This window comes from Lycium barbarum, chromosome 11, assembly GCF_019175385.1.
Source record: "Lycium barbarum isolate Lr01 chromosome 11, ASM1917538v2, whole genome shotgun sequence".
In the NCBI taxonomy this organism is placed as follows: Eukaryota; Viridiplantae; Streptophyta; class Magnoliopsida; order Solanales; family Solanaceae; genus Lycium; species Lycium barbarum.
Genome location: NC_083347.1, coordinates 102,762,416 through 102,780,531, shown reverse-complemented (window position 1 = coordinate 102,780,531; position 18,116 = coordinate 102,762,416). Strand labels below are relative to the sequence as shown.

At 38.6% G+C, this 18,116-nt stretch overlaps 1 pseudogene; it reads right to left on the bottom strand.

The window, feature by feature from the left end:
• Positions 1-3,514: 3,514 nt before the first annotated feature.
• Positions 3,515-18,116, bottom strand: part of LOC132620035 (RNA-dependent RNA polymerase 1-like) — a 43,963-nt pseudogene continuing 29,361 nt past the window's right edge.

Sequence of the window (18,116 nt, the reverse complement as noted above, 5' to 3'; positions counted from 1 at the left end):
CTTTAGAGAACCTTAGTAGGTGAACCACCACAAACAACAAAAGGTGCTACGTTGTTGCAGCTTTGGATATTTGAAGAGCGGATAACAAAGTGCTCTTCACCTCATTGATAGTGAAGATTTAATAATGAAAATCAAGATGAAACAATTTTTGCAATGATAGAAAAGACAAACTCAAGTACTATAATTAATTTACGTTCTAGATTTCTTTTTCTCAGGCCATATATATGCCTTGAGAATTGTTGTGATTCTTATAAAATTCTCCTGCACTATGTTTTAATGCAATAACTTCAATATTATTCGGATAAATTTTATTTTTTTATGGTATGACCTCAATACTATTCAAATAAATTTTTAAAGAACAAAGGGACAACCACTGAAAAATGTTTGCAATTCCATGAGACTTAAGAAGTTTGTTGATGGCTAACCTTTTCAGCAAGTATCGCCCTAAGTACTTCCACTGTCAAGATCTGTTAGACACAAGCTCCAAAGAGACATAAATTACCGAAAAAATGGTGAAAATATAGTTTCGGACAGAATTTGCACCATATCTATCGTCTGAGATTTTTCCCTTTATCTGTAATCGCATAGATACGTCGAATCTTACCGGCCCCTGTCCAATAAGTAAACATGTGGCAACAAAAAAAATACTAAGAAGACATAGACAATTACATAAGGGAAGGGATAAGATAAGTAAAGAAAAATATAGTACTTACCGAATCCAAAGCCATAACATGGTCTTCAGGAATGTGATCATATCTTCCTAATAGCTTTGGAGTTGTTAATGGGAGGGTAACTAAAATTATAGTAAGTGGTAAAAAAATGAAAGGGAACATGAAGAGTGTGCAGTTATTGTCACTTAACCACCCTTCACCATTATCTTCTCCTAATAAAAAGAACAGTTACACCCATTCATAATAAAACGTTACAACCCTTATAATTGACCATTAATACATTTTTTCTGTACGAAGAAGAAAATAAATAATTAATAGGAAATATAAAGATAAAATGTCAAAAAAAGGAGAAAAAAGATAAATAGCTTTCTAGGCCATAGAGAGGTGCCACATCACCTTGTCTATGCCTAGCTTTATATTATATATAGATTGTGTGTTGCCGGGTTAGTAAATGGGCTAGAACAAGAGATGGGTCTCGCACACATGAGAATTGGGCTTCGTAGGCAAAAGTGATGAATTTGCGGCTCCACCCCCCCCCCCCCCCCAACCAATTTTTTTTTTGCGCGGATTGCCCTTCTTCTGGGGTGGTCTTTAATTTTTGCCCTTCGCCTAATATTCCGAGGTTCTGGGTTCGAACCCCAGCTTAATAAAAAAAAAGGAAAGACACAGTTTAAAACTCTACCTGAATCATGCAAAATTCTGCCTCAAAACTCTGCCTTGCGATTTTTTTTTTTAATTTTTGATTGTGCGGGGGTTCTAACCTGAAATCAATGGGTTCTAACGAAGAACAAAAATTAAAGACTACCAATTTAATGGGCAAAAATTAAAGACCGCCCCAAAATAAGGGCATTCCTGCGAATTGCACCCCCCTCCCCCCCACCCCCCAAAACTGCGCGCGAAGTATACGTGAGGTGCAAATTAAATCTGATTTTTATTTTTTGATATTTTGGCCTTACCAGAAACTAGCCAAATATATCCTTTATCTTACTGTGTCCAGATTCATTCCATGGAATTAATTATTTAGATTTGTAACCTATACAATTAAGTGAGCCGTTAGGCCGATTTATTTCCTTTTCCCTGAACAGCCATTTTCTATACCTATATATTTGGAGCTCTCAGTGATTTCATAAGTCGTTTTTCAATTTTTACTAACATCTTTTACCAGATTTACAACAAAGTCAACCAAGTTTACACCACCACAATATACATTTTTGGTGAATTCAGAACAAGAGTTTTTCCAATTCACACACGATACTCACAAAACAATATTGACAGAGTGATATAAGTGTTTAGGCAAATAGGCATGTTAAAGTATGTCCTCCTTACATTGTATCAATCGTAGCAATTCTCTTACCTTTCTTACAATATATAGATCAGCTTAACGCTTGCTTGGAAGCCTTATATCAACTCCATGCGACTCAGCTGATGCCCGAGAGATGACAAATGGAGAACCGGCCTGTTGCGTGCTTTCTCCTTCTTAATCTGGATCAGCTGGTCATAAACACACCAAGGAAAGCTAATGAAATTATCTCTTTTCAACCCCTGATTGTAGCAACCCCAATATCTAAGATGATATGTAACGTGGTACCAAGCGGAAGCCTTTGCTAACATGTCATCTATATCACTACGCCTCTTGGACAACGTCCTTGACCCCTTCCCCAAAGACCTCACAGCAACACCAATGGCCTCTGCATCTCTTCTGCGGTCAAAAGTTTTTGATGCCTTCATGATGCCACCACTAAGTATTTCAGCCTCCGTTTTTATGCCATAGTAGTCCATCAAATTACCAAGCTTGTTGTCGTACTCAGTTTTGTAATCAAAACCTTGTCGATGTAATCTTCAAATCCATGAACTTCCAAATCAGCATCATATGATCGCCTGGCAACATCCCTTGTGAAGGTCGCCATAGAGCTAGACTGACGGGCTTTATCCTTCATTTCTAGAAAAGCTTGCCAATAACTCTTTCCGAGTAATACGTTTGCTTGTCTGGCTTTTCCATGAAGTCTGGGTATTCTTTAGGGCGCAACGAAGATGGTATTTCAGCAGGAACACCAGTCTTTGGAAAGTCTATTATCCTAGTTTTCCAATAGCGAAGGGCAAAAATATGGTACTTTTGCCTATTTTTTTTTCTTCCTTTCTTTTTGCTACTTCAGGTGGGAACTAAGGTGACTATACACAATATTAAATTTAATTTCACTAATTGTTGCTTGTTAAATATTTACACATTAGAAATTTACATAAGTATAATTTCACAATTATAGTAAGCCAAGATCAATTATGAAGAACATGTAATTCTAAAAAAGCCAAGATCAATCACTACTAAAAAAAACGAGTTTTTTCGACCGCATATTTTCGACCTCATTTTTTGGTCGAAAAAAAATCGACCACATGAGGTCGAAATTTTCAGAATTTTTTATTTTTTTATTTTTTTTTGGATTTCGACCTCATGAGGTCGAAATTTTCAGATTTTTTTATTTTTTTTTGGATTTCGACCTCATGAGGTTGAAACCTATTTTTGTACAAATAGTAAATGAGAAAAAACATTTTTAAAAATTAAATTATATAAATAAAATAACTAATTAAAAAAAAAAGAAGAAACACATTTCGACCGCACGCGGTCGAAATCCAAAAACCTGCAACAGTAATATACTCCCCCAAATTAAACTTCAATCTGGCTAATTACAAAAGTACTTCAACAGACCCTACGCCATTTCCACAGTACTCCATTTCCACCAATTACCAAAAGCTAATTAAATTAAAACTCCCACCCCACCAGACCCTACGCCGTCGCCGACACTCCACCCCCACCACACCCCTCCTTGCCACTGACGCCCCAACCCCACTGTAAGTTTTTTTTTGTTTTTATTTAGTTATTTTCTCTTTTCCCTAGAATATCCATGTGGGTTTCTTAGTTTGTCCCTCATTGCTTAAAGTTTGATGGCTAGATAACCAGGATTTTGCTTTTTATATGTGGGTTTAGCAGCTTGTGTGGGTTAAGCAGCTTTTTATATGTGGGTTTAAATTTTATGGCCAACTTGTGTGATTAAGGACTATTTGATGAGTTTCTTTTCCTATCTGTCCTCATGAGGTCGAAGATATTGATAATTTTTGACCTCATGAGGTCGAAATTGTACCCACAAATTAGAATTCGATCGCAGGAGGTCGAAAACCTGGGCAACATTTTGAATTTCGGCCTCATGAGGTCGAAATCTGGCAACAATATTGCTAATTGGAGGAATCTTATAAGCTTACATGTTCTCTTAGGTGAATATTCAGTTACCGCTGGACATTAGCGTTGAAATTTCCCATCATAAATCTGTACTCTATTCATAAGAAACAAAGGCTTAGCTTATAAAAAGAGGAAATGATGCTTACATTGCTTATTGTACACTAGCTTTTTGGCACATACTGTACACGGCTTCTTTGTCTTTTTTTGAGCAACTCATATGAGCTTCTACGAATGTATCAAGAGATTTGTTTGTTTAAGCAATTAGTTAAATGGTGCTTAGCTTGAATGTGAATTCTTCATTGTTCTCTTATCTTTTTTTGCTAATTATGATGCCCTTTTTGAGAATTATGGTTGGTGATTCTTTTACTAATAACATATAAACTAAGTATTAGTTTAACAAGTTCAAACATTGTGCTATTTGTGTAGATGGATGTACAATAGATCTTATGATGATCCATTAGGGATGAGGGATGAATTTATAGCTGGTGTCTATGCGTTGAATACGCAAAGTCACTTGAGGATTTTATAGTTCATGGTGTGGTTAGGTGTCCTTGTGCTAAATGTGAATGTATGAATTACGAGACCCCAGAGCTTGTTACGCTTCATCTGTACGAAAAAGGCTTTAAAAGTAATTATACAGTGTGGACTAGTCACGGAGAAACACACAACAATTTTGTTAGATCTCAGACTTTGAAGTCGGTGAAAGTAGTAGGAGGGTAGAACGTAATGTCCAAAATTCCAGAATGCACGACATGGTTCAGGATGCATATGGCATGCATTCGGAATTTGAATCTGGTGGCCATGTTGAAGAAGCTCCCAATGAAGAGGCCAAACATTTTTATGCAAAGTTAAATAAAGCTAGCCAGCCCTTAAAGGATGGGAGTCCGCACTCTCAGTTGTCTGTCGCCGTTAGATTGTTGAGTATCAAAGCAGATAACAATGTTTCTGAGGGGGCAATGGATTCTTTCATTGACCTCATGCATGAATTAGTTGACTCCACTCTAGAGATACCCGATAATTACTATAAGGCAAAGACATTGGTGTCCAAGTTGGGACTGTCGTCGGTCAGAATTGATTGTTGTGAAAATGGTTGCATGTTATACTATAAGGACGATGTCGGTCTAGAATCTTGTAAGTTTTGTGGTAGTAATCGGTTTAAGCAGACTCGCAGTGGGAAGAGAGTTGCTGTTAAGGCGATGCATTATTTACCACTTATACCAAGGTTAAAGAGGTTGTATGCCTCTAATAGTTCTGCCCCTCATATGAGATGGCACAGTGAAAATAGAAGGCCACCGGGTGTTATGTGTCATCCATCTGATGGTGAGGCTTGGCAGCATTTTGATAGAACCTATCCGGACTTTGCAGTTGAACCACGTAACGTCAGGTTGGGTTTATGTTCAGATGGATTCACTCCGCATTCTATTTCTGCTGCTCCGTATTCTTGTTGGCCCGTGTTCATAACCCCGTATAATCTTCCTCCTGAGATGTGTATGACTAGTCCATATATATTCCTTACCTGCATTATTCCTGGCCCTCGTAATCCAAAAGTTTTGATTGATGTGTACTTGCAACCACTGGTTGATGAACTGAAACAATTGTGGGCCGTAGGGGTTGAGACATATGACATTTCGCACAAGCAGAATTTTAATTTGAGGGCTTCTTTAATGTGGACTATTAATGATTTTCCTGCATACGGGATGTTGTCCGGGTGGATGACAGCCGGAAAGTTAGCATGGAGCATACTAAGTCTTTCATTTTAAAAAACGGAAAAAAAATTCATGGTTTGATTGTCACCGTCGGTTCTTGCCGATGGATCACCCCTTTAGGAGAATGAAAAATGCATTCAAGAAGAATACAATTGAACAAGACTGTCCACCTCCAATATTGTCTGGTGAGGATATCTGGGAGAGAGTTCAGAACCTCCCAAAGGTTACTGAAGAAGAACCGTACAGGTTTGAAGGGTATGGGGTTTACCATAACTGGACAAAACAGAGCATATTTTGGGAGTTGCCATATTGGAAGGATAATCTTCTTCGACATAATCTTGATGTCATGCACATTGAAAAAAATTACTTTGATAATTTGTTTAACACAGTGATGGATGTAAATGACAAGACCAAAGATAATGTTAAGGCTAGAATGGACTTGCCTGAGTATTGTCGACGAAAAGAGTTAGAGTTGCAGCTGAAACAAAACAGGTTATTCAAGCCTAAGGCTAGCTATTCTTTCACAACTGAGCAGAAGCGTAAGATTCTAAAACTATCTGTTAGTTGAGGTACTAGAGTAAAACAAATACTAACAATCCTAACTTACACACCAGACTAGAGTCAACTGAATCTAAGTCTTGGAGAAGATACTGTCAGCAATAGAATAAGTGGACTAATGTGAAACGTAGATAAAAGGCTTAATACATAGACAGCCCCTCAAACTTGCCAGCAAATTTCATTTAGACACTCGAACTACGACTTGTTCTATGAAGTGTTTATATTAGACACCTCCTGTGCAAATTTTGGAATTTTATTTAGCGCGTCCCATTACGTAGATAAGTTAGCACTAATATATGTCACCTCCTTTAATTATATGAATTAGTCTCAATAAGCCGTAAAACCTCAGGCATGTTCCAATTGAAGATGAAGTGTATAACAAAAGGAGATAATATATTCTAAGTGGTTAATTTATCTACGCAACAGACACTTCAGATCACACGCAAAAGTTTTCAAAATTTGAACTGAAAGTGTCTAATAAGAACACTTTATCACATGTTCAGGTGTTCAATTGGAACAAGTCGTAGTTCGAGTGTCTTAGATGAATTTGCTAGCAAGTTTGAGGGGCTGTCTATGTATTAAGCCTTGATAAAATGGAAAGAATACTATCAAGACCATGCCAATTCTCCTAGTGATGCATCAGAAGCATGATATTTTTGGAAGTAAAACTAACTAGTTGTTCGAAACTAGGGGTACCTCAATTGTGACGTCATGATCCAACTCTGTGCTGGGTGCTGGACTATAATCCATCGCCTGGACTTGCCTTGGCGGAATCAGGTCTTGATCCTAGCAAACAAAGTAGATATCCCCATCCCTATCAATCCCAAAACATTCATTTGGATGAGGTCAGTCATCAAAATTTTAACACTGATTAACAATGCCATGAAAAATGATAGAAAGAGTTCATAAGGATGGAAGCTAGTTTTACTACAAAGAACAATTAATAAAGTTCACATTTGAAGACAAATTGAGAATATTCCAGATAGATGAAATACTGCTGAATTATAGTTACAAAAAGTGTTGACCCCATAATTATATAAAGTTGCATCAGTTCCACAATCATCAGGGACATATGTTGTTTTCTATGAAGAACTGTAAAGACTATGTAGAATGTCATCCAGACTTCAACTCTATGAAACTCGTAACATATACATTGAACCAATGGGGCTGAAAAATGAGAGACTAGGGTGCATCGGTATGAATGGCATATGTTTTCAGAAAACATTTCAGTCATACCAAGCATATGTGTAGGGAAGAGGCCAACAGTAGATACGTTTTTTTTATTGGTGAGGCCAGCAATAAATACTATAAAACAATAAAAACTCCACTTTATTTTCAGTGGGTAACTCCATAGCGGTCATGTAAAGCTACAAAAATTTCGATTATATGCTTCTTTCCAGAATGAAATTTCATGACTATATAGATTCCAAATATAAGCTTCTTACAAGGGTAGGTGCATTTTATTTTTTAAGTTTTTTTGAATGCACCCATTAAAAGAAGTAACATGTTGATAGTTGGTAAGACCAGGCAAGAAATGGTAAATCCTTCTATAAGATTGCATGTAAATCAAACAGTTCCAACGTAACATTTTTTTTACCTTTTTCCTTGCTGGGGAAATACAACACAATCTACCATGTGCTGCAACGCTGGAACATCTACAGCCCTTAAAAAACGAATATCACCAGGATGCAAGCATGGATTTTTTGCAACCACAACGTTTCCCTTGAGAATGAAGTTATAGTTGGCGGATCTACTGTCATTAAAAGGATGCAAATCTTCATAAAACTGTCTACGTCCAGCGCCAGTAAATTGAACAAAAACCTGACCATATTCCAAGGTTCTGGATTCATCCAAACATCGCATCATTGCTCTTCCATTTGGAATAAATATTCTTGTTCTAGTCCTCAAATCGAGCAACTTGGATGCCCGGAAAGTTTGCAGCATCATTGAAAGAAAGGGCTCCTCATCAGGCATATAACCACAATTTAGCATTGATAATATTGGTGTTCTCTCCAGGAGACATCAATTCCAAAGCCTCGTGTGCCTTGAAAGAATCATGCAAGATAGCATCAAGCTGCTCTACGGCTTCATTTTGCTTCTGTTCGAGAACATAATCTTTCACCCCAAGTGTAGACATCAATTCCAAAGCCTCCTGTGCCTTGATTCATATTTCAGCATGCTCTTTCTCAAAGACAACTTCATTGATGAATATTGATCAACAGCCACAACACCTTTATATCCACCATAACGAATCTGGAAACAGATGGAGTATATTGAAGGCCACATTTTGTGGCAACTCTACAAGCAAAGTCAACAGATATTTTTCCAATTCCATCAGAAAAGACATAGTTGGTTCCATGAACCTTCACGTCAGGGATAAGTTCAATCTCATCCCTACCAACACTCAATGTCTCTCTGGAGGAACCAAAAGATTGATCAAGTCTGGCAGCATATTTTGCGACATTCCTGATCTGCTGAAAATAACCCATCCATGTTCTTATATCATTTGCAGTAAGTGCAGGTCTTGACGCAAACATCCACACTGAATTATCCCGCAACTCGCTCGATGAAAATGCAAGAAATTCAATTTTTTAATCACCAATTACAAAGCCATTCCGCAGAGTTGATAGGATCCTCTCACAGATGTCTGTCCTGATACCATTTGCTTTAGGTAATAAGTCAGTAGAATACATTTCTCCCACTCCTCATCAACAAAAGAAACTCGAAGAAAGTTATCTATGTCTTGAGAATAATTGCGCAGAACCCGATTGGAATCATAACCTCTGGACCACAAAAAATAAACTTTGCATGGTGTTGTTGACACCCAATTTTGTCTCGCCTTTCTTCCAAAATATTTATTTGCGCTTCTAATATTTTTGACAATTTAAGAATAGTTATTTATACTTTACTACAATTATTAGCTTTCTATTAATATCGACGTTTTTCATTATCCTACTATAGTCATTAGCTATTATCATTTTTATTACCGTTATTACTATTATTATTATTATTATTATTATTATTATTATTATTATTATTATTATTATTATTATTATTATTATATTGCATCACTTTTAACATCTTACGCATCGCATTTATTTTATATATTTAAACGATAGCATTTACTTACTTTTAAACTTTAAAAAATATTATCGCGCGGCTATTACGATATCGTATAATTTTGTTTGAGTACTAATAAATATATTTTTATATTAGGTAATACTTTAGCAAGCGTTAATATATAATTAACTAAAGAAGTGTCTTTCATCTTAATTTAGGAGCCCAAATACTATAAGGAAGAAAGCATATTAAGTCCAAGATAAATAGGCTTCATACTAGCCCAATTCATATAAAATATGATCCTAATTTGGTCAATAATAACCCAAAATGAGTAGCCCATTCGGCCAAATAAATGACCCATCTGAACATTTCTTAAAAAATAGGTCCAATATGCAGCCCACTATTCTTTTAAAACCGACCCGACCCGTTTTCGTCTATTTTCCCTTTACGATAGCATAGCTTGCTCGTATGTGTTTATTTCTCGTATATTCGTCTTGTTTCCTTTATAATCGTATCTCTATCCCAAGTCCACTGTTGTATGCCATCACTGTCTACCCTTGGCCAACCTTATTAATTTATTAACCTTCTTCTTATAGTCGCCAATCACATAACTTCCTTTAATCAATTGATAACCGCACTTTCTCGTACTTCTGCCCTAAAGGTCCTCCTAGATTTTCGTTGCTCATAAAGTGCTCTTTTCCCGTTTGCCACTTAATATCTACTTAGAAGTTTGCAGGACATTCCACTATGAGTACAAACCCACCTTGATCTCGTATATATGTATATATACTTCTAGGGTGGACTTTCCCGTACTCGTTAACTTCCTTCCCATATCGATATCTCTTTGTTATCACTTACTAACCAATCTAATCTATAAATCGTAATACTGTATTTGAGTTCCTAATGTCAACTTTCTTTATGTTTCCAATAGGTCCCATAATTGTTCCTTCAATCGTGACTTACCAAACGGCTGATGGTCACATTTTCCCTTTACTCTTCCTCTATAGACATGCAAACAATTCAATTTGCAAAAATTTCGACAGAGTTTCCTCTATAATTCATACTACCTCATTCCTGCACACAGCCCAGAAAACACATCCAATGCCCCACAGTGCAATCACAAATACCCATAATATCTTGCTCAAGTTCTTATATCAACGTCTATCCATATTAATAAAACAGGAAACATACCTTTCGAATGAACAACTTCAATTCGAAGCAATTTCCTCGTAGCGACATAATCAAAACATTTGGGGTAAGAATCAGGGACATCATATCCTATGATTTAGCTCTATGGCACAATCTAAGATGAGAAAGAAGTGTAACCACCCTAGATGCCCCGTAGCCTCCTGTTTATAAATGTGGCGCGCTTCACACCATAACCAGGACTCTACTAGACACGACTGTGCAGACAACCCCTAGGACGAACTGCTCTGATACCAATTTGTCACACCCCAGTCCTGATAGGGCATGATGGGCACCCGACCCTTTACTTAGAGCCGAGCGAACCCGCTGGTTCTCGTTATATTCATAATCCCACTGGACTCTTAAATCACGATATGAAATGCATAATGAAAGCTTTTCAAAAACATTCTTTTCGTCTTTCTCAAATCAAGTAAAATCTGTAATCATATGAAATTTGTAACATAAGGCATAATGATGCATCGGCTTGTAGAGCCGCTTTCAAGACTGACATGCTATACACGCGACTCTGTCTGCAAAGTCTCTAACATAAATCAATATACCATAACATAGATACTCTGACTCGGCAACACTCCGGAAAGAAATGGAGCTCGCCAATCTAGCTGGAACAACTTCTAGCCATATCCTCCACTCATCTGTATACACCTGCGTGGCATGAAACGCAGCGTCCACAAGAAGGGACGTCAGTACGAATAATGTATTGAGTATGTAAGGCATGAGTAACAACATAACATAGATACGAAAAGTAACAAGGAATAAGAAAGACAACATGTACCTCTGAATGCCTCGTAAGGCGGATGTCATGCATGCTTAGCCTTTAAAAAAAAACATTTTTATACATATACATAGTACCATGCCCGGCCATTAAGGCTCGGTGTCAGATATATAGTATCATGCCTGGCCATTAAGGCTCGGTGTTATCATCATTAGCCTGCGTCCAGGCCTCCCGCATCCGGGGCAATATCATAACATGCCCACTGCAGTGGTGTGCACATCTACGTGCCATGCCCGACCGACTATAGCGCGCCGCGGTGTGAGAAAATACATACATATATATAAAGCATGCATGAGAGCCAAGTAAAAGCTATAAATACATCGGAGTGACGTAAGGTCGGTAACCTCCGATTGTGTTATGGAATAATCATTGTCGCTTTGTCTCACCTTGAAGGAACAATTATTATAAGGTGAGACTATCAATGAAGAATAGCATTAAGAGAAAACATAGAATAAGATCATAAATCTCATAAGGCATCGATTCATATACTTTTGGAATCTTAAAAAAAATAGTCATCATCCATGAATAAAATTGAGACATCAAGAAATAGTTCAACATTCTTATATCGTTATTGAAATCATAAACTTGGAACCTTTAAACATGAAATCATTCTCATGATAGTCATCATTGAAATATTCTCACCCTTGACATCATCGATGTCATTGTAAAACATATCCATCGTTGTTGTCATAAAAGCTTACGGAGTCATAAACCTCTGGTTTAGGAAATACGAACATTTTGGAAACATTCATGAATTATTAGGAAAGGGGTTATGCCTTGGAATCATGAACATCTAACTTTTTGAAATACGGAGGCTATGAAAACATTTATGGAATTATAATCATAGGAATCATGCCTTTGAAAGAAAGGGACGAGCCTTAACATACCTGGACGATAATTTCTCGACTCCCAACTTACTTCCTGTCTCGCAATTCACTTAAGATTATTCGTAGCCTCGTAATCTACACATACAACCATTCATACCATTGTTAGGCTCGTCATCATGCTCGTCTCAAACCTTTAATTAAAATCCTTTTAGATTCTGTCGAAATTCGGGCAGCATCTCCCCTGTTTATATGCCTAGCCCGAAATCATAATATCAACAACCAATCAACAACAACAATACCAACATCATCGATACCATTATCCATGCCAATATATCTCCTAAAACATCCCACACGATGTTTTCTAAATTCCTCAACTAACCAACTTGTGATACGACTATTTAATAACTTTATTTCCGTAAAGAAGCCGAAATTAATACCAATAATAACAACAACAATACCCTCAACATTCTACAAGATAATTATATATATTTTCATCCAAAATTCTCCTCAAACCTCAATCCATAAGCCAACAACAACACAACAACTACAACATTTATTTCTTGCAAATATTCCTTTATCAAGGTTGATAAAGAGAAAGATTCAATGATTCATACCTTATATTTACTAAAGTGGCAAGATCTTCAATATTTACTTGTTCCTAAGCTACTCCAACACAACAATGAAATCATAATCGCGTTTACGCGTTGTCCGGACCTCGATTGATATTCCGTAGCTTGAATTTCACTCAAAATCCTCACTTTTAGGTGGCATAAGAGCCCCTTTTCTTGGCTGAATTTTCTGGAGAGTTTTGATGATGCAAAATGGGGGTTTAACCCCTTTTTATAGTGGCGAAGTCGGCTGCACTGTAGCAATACTGTAGCGGTACTGTAGCAACCCTGTTTCTGCGTTGACAGTTCAGTTTGTAACGTTCATAATTCTCTGCTCCGATGTCCTATCGACGAGCGGTTTGTTGCATTATAAACTAGACTCGACGGAATTCATTTTAGGCTTGTGTTTCACCTTAAAACTCCTAATATACTAGGAGATATGCCTCTCCAAAGTTTACTAAAAATATGCCCAACATTTCTCAAATTTTCGTCAAACTTATTTTCTTCAATTTGCTTGATCTCGAAATCTTTCGAAACTCTCCATATATAATATTTATCATTTATTATACTTAATAATGGCCATGTTCTTGTGTTTCAAAATAGTCTTCCCGATTACGACTTACGAGATCGCAATTCATCCTTTACTTCATCGTTACATACTTCCCATGGCTTGTGCCGTCCAAAACATCATGGGACGTCCCCGACACTCCATTACTACGGTGATGTACATGTCATGCTCATGCTCTGAAAGTGCGGGGTGTAACACTTATCACCGTTCCGAGAGACGAACCTGAGGCTTCGGAGGGAAGGAATGCTGATAAACTCATCGCCCAATTGATGAAACAAATGGCCAACATGCAAAGTGAAATTGAGCGACTGCGAAATCTCACCAACCTGTCCATTACCCTTAACACTCCTCCTCACGAACAGAGAACAAGTGCGACAATCCCACCATCCTTCTCGCCTGTTGACTCGCCTGCCGCTCAACCCTTTCCGTCAAACCCTCCACTTCACACAATTAATCCAAGCGCTACTAATTCGCCCCCATCCCACAACAAACTAAGCTGCAACAAACCATCTCACAAGCCAAGCCGTTACCTTTCACCACTCCATATGTTCCTCAGCCTTCAGTTATCCAAACTACCCCACTTACCCAAAGCTACCAAGAAACCCAACACATACCGTTGGCACACACCGCTAATCATAACACGCAGTATGTACCACCGATATATGTCGCGGAAGCTCAACCTTTCACTACCCCATTGCAAGCCGTGCAGCATCCAGAGGCTGATCCTTATGAGGAGATGGAAAGGGAAGCTAGGGCAAAAACGGACGGGAATGTTGCAAAGGAGATTCGAAGTCTGAATGAAGCATTTAGAAGAATCCAAACCCACAAGGGATGTGAAGGACTTGAATATGAGGATCTGTGTATTCATCCCGATATTGAGTTGCCTGTTGGATATAAGGTGCCAAATTTAATATGTTTGATGGAAAAGGAAATCCTCAGGCTCATTTGAGATCGTACTGCGATAAGCTTGTTGGAGTAGGGAAAGATCAAGCCATTAGGATGAAGCTGTTTATAAGGAGCTTGAAAGGAGAAGCACTTGATTGGTACACATGCCAAGATCCGCAGAAATGGCGTAGTTGAGGAGAGATGGCGCAAGAATTCATGGATAGGTTCAGGTTCAACACTGAGACTGTCCCGGATAGATTCTATTTGATAAAGTTAGAAAGGAAGTCAACATAAACTTTCAGAGAGTATGCTATGCGGTGGAGACCAGAAGCCGTGAAAGTCCAGCCCCCGATGGCGGAAAGTGAGATGACGACGCTCTTTGTACAATCTCTAAAAGATGCAACATACTATGAAAGGCTGATAAGAGTCATCGGGCAAAAGTTTTCTGAAGTAGTTAGGATGGGAGATTTCATTGAAGAAGGTATCAAGACGGGAAGAATCACAAATTTAGCAGCCTTGCAAGCAACAAATAAGGCAATTCAATCAGATTCAATTGGGGGAGCAGCTAAGAAGAAGAAGGACGGAGTGTCCGCGGTCATGACCATCCAGGAACATAGACCAAACCAGATGTTAACATACCAATACCCTTCATCCCAGCCTTCATATTACAGCCAATACGCCCAAGTCCCTCCGCCTTATTATCAACCTCCGCTCGCTCCTTATCCCGTTTACCACACCCAACCAGCATATTGCCCACCTCGAGCACCTGCCTATCAAAGCCCATCACAATACCAACCAACCTACCCGCCTCAACCCCAATACCAACCACAAAACCGTCCACAAAATTCACCCAGACCTCGCCTAAACTTTGAAAGAAAACCAACCAAAACTTATACACCATTAGTCGAACCCTTAGCCCAATTATACGAAAGGTTGAGAACCGTAGGGATACTCCAAACGATTCAAGGAAGAGTTCCTAACCCTCTTCCTGGATGGTGTGATGGGACTAAACATTGTGCGTATCACTCAGGAGTTACAGGACATGATACTGAAAATTGGCTTACTCTCAAAGATAAAATCGAGACATTAATCAAAGAAGGAGTCATCCAGCTCAAAGGAGCTCCCCCAAATATAAACAACAACCCCCTACCCAATCATGGTGATGCAAATGTGAACATGATTACCATGGATGAAGATTGTAACTTGGAAGGGACTATTGTATCGGTCTAAAAAGAGGAAAAGGTTGAATCATCAGCCTTTATTGCTCCCGTGATCACAATCCAAATGAGGGCACCATTTGAAATGGAAGTGCTCACTCCAAGGCCTAGTATCACAGCCTTAGTTGCTCAGGAACCTTCTTTCAACACCAAAGTAGTTCCTTGGAATTACTTGTCTGATGAAGGGAACAAAGAAAAGGCAAAATTGGTTGTAGAAACTGTTGCTGCCGGAATAACAAGATCTGGGCGATGTTATGCCCCCGAAGAGGTAGCACGAGGAGCACCGAGTAAGGAAACAACCAAAAGAAAGCTGTGACAGAAGCTGAAGTAGAAGAATTCTGGAAGAAGATGCCAACTAAGGAATATTCTGTTGTAGAACAGTTAAAGAAAACACCAGCCCAAATTTCTTTATTGTCATTGTTGATGAATTCTGAAACCCATTGGAGCGCTTTAGTGAAGGTACTAAATGAAGCTTATGTTCCAGCTGAGACCTTTAGCGAGAAATTTTCAGCCATGGTTGGAGAAGTCTTTAAAGCCCACAAAGTCTCTTTTCATGACGATGAGTTGCCACCTGAAGGTTTGGGGCACAACAAGGCATTGAATATTATAGTCAAATGCAGAGATAAATTCATTTCTAAAGTGTTGATTGATGGGGGTTCAGTTGTTAACATATGTCCTGTCATTACTCTCCGAGCTTTAGGAATTGATACCGAGAAACTTCGTGATAGTCACGTGAGGGTTAAAGGTTTCGATGGAGCTCAAAGGGGTGTCGTAGGGGAAATTGACTTAGCATTGAAAATTGGACCCGTGGAGTTTATAGTGGAATTCCAAGTGATGGATATATCTGCTAGTTACAACTTGCTGATAGGAAGGCCATGGATCCATATGGCTGGTGCAGTCCCTTCTACCCTGCACCAAAATTTGAAATTTGTTTGGAATCATCAGGAAATATTGATCCATGGAGAAGGCAACAATTCGATCTATCCCGAAAACTCAATTCCTGTTATTGAAAGTGTAGAAAGGCTAGATGGATCTGTTTTCCATATTAAGGAAATCATGTGTACTACTCAAGCTAAAAGGGTAAAGTTGCCACGTGTGCTTATGATGGTGGCTTGGGAAATGTTGAAGAATGGTTTTAAGCCTGGTCGAGGTTTCGGAGTGAACCTGAATGGAATAGTAGAACCAATTCAATTAGCCGATCAGAAGGATATTTTTGGTCTTGGATATGAGCCCACTCTTGAAGAAATCTCATTGGCTAGTCTCAAAATAAAAGGTGACATTCCCTTGCTAAAGCCTGTCCCTCTCCTGAATCAGTCATTTTTCAAGGCGTCTGTCACCCAAGTATCAGAGGAAGCTGCTGAAGACAACCTCGTGGAAGGTCTCAGCAATCTATTCATTTCCAAGGAAGAAGTCGAATGCAATGTGATTCTGGATGATTGCCCTGAAACTCCAACTATCTGGGATGCTGAGCCTGGAGACACTTTAAACAATTGGACTTGTACCCCGCCCCCGGTTCTTCGGGAGTCTTGGTAGATGATTTGTATTAGTATTTGATGAAACAACGCGATTCAAAATTGAGGCCTGAATCGTGTTTATGCTTTTGTTGTGTTTTGCCTCCACCTTTTGAAAGCTTAAATGCCAAATCCAAACTATGATTTTCTATTTCTTATTCCGTCTTTATTTAATTAATTTCTCTTTTATTTTTTAGCAATCAAACTAGTAAATCTGTTGATACTGTGAATGTGACACGTGATGAAACAAGCGAACCCATCGTAAATGCCGAACAAGACTCTGAAGAATATGAAGAGGGCATGCAACCTGAAGAGTTAACTAAAGATTTTGAACAGTTTGAGGGTAAGCCGAAACCAAATTTGGATGAAACAGAGACCATAAACTTGGGGGATTCAGAAACAGTGAGGGAAACAAGAATTAGCGTCCATTTAACTCTGTCACAAAGGGAAGAATTGATCAACCTTTTGAGACAATATATAAACGTGTTCGCTTGGTATTATGATGATATGTCGGGTCTAAGCATAGACATTGTTTCGCATAAGTTGCCTATTGATCCATCTTGTCCTCCGGTGAAACAAAAGAAAAGAAATATTAAACCGGATTTGAGTTTAAAAGTCAAGGAAGAAGTCTCCAAGCAATTTAATGCAAAGGTCATTTGAGCTACAAGGTATCCCACTTCGCTAGCCGGTGCCTGTACCAAAGAAGGATGGCAAAGTCAGGGTATGCGTGGATAGTCGGGATCTCAACAAGGCTAGCCCGAAAGATGATTTCCCCCTCCCAAATATTCACATGCTTATTGATAACTGTGCGAAGCATGAGTTGCAGTCATTCGTTGATTGCTTCGCAGGATATCACCAAATTCTGATGGATGAAGAAGATGCTGAGAAAATGACATTCATCACACCTTGGGGAGTATACTATTATCGAGTGATGCCTTTTGGACTCAAGAACGCAGGTGCCACCTATATGAGAGCCATGACTACCATTTTTCATGACATGATCCATAAGGAGATTGAAGTCTATGTGGACGATATCATCATCAAATCTCGGAAGAGTTCCGATCACTTGACGGATTTGAAGAAGTTCTTTGACAGGTTGAGGCGATACAATTTGAAATTAAATCCCGCAAAGTGTGCATTTGGTGTTCCTGCTGGGAAGCTGTTAGGTTTTATTGTGAGTAGGAGGGGTATAGAATTGGATCCTTCGAAGATAAAGGCTATTCAAGACTGGCCTGCCCCAAAGAGTCGAAAGGACGTGATGAGTTTCCTCGGTCGTCTCAACTACATTAGTCGGTTCA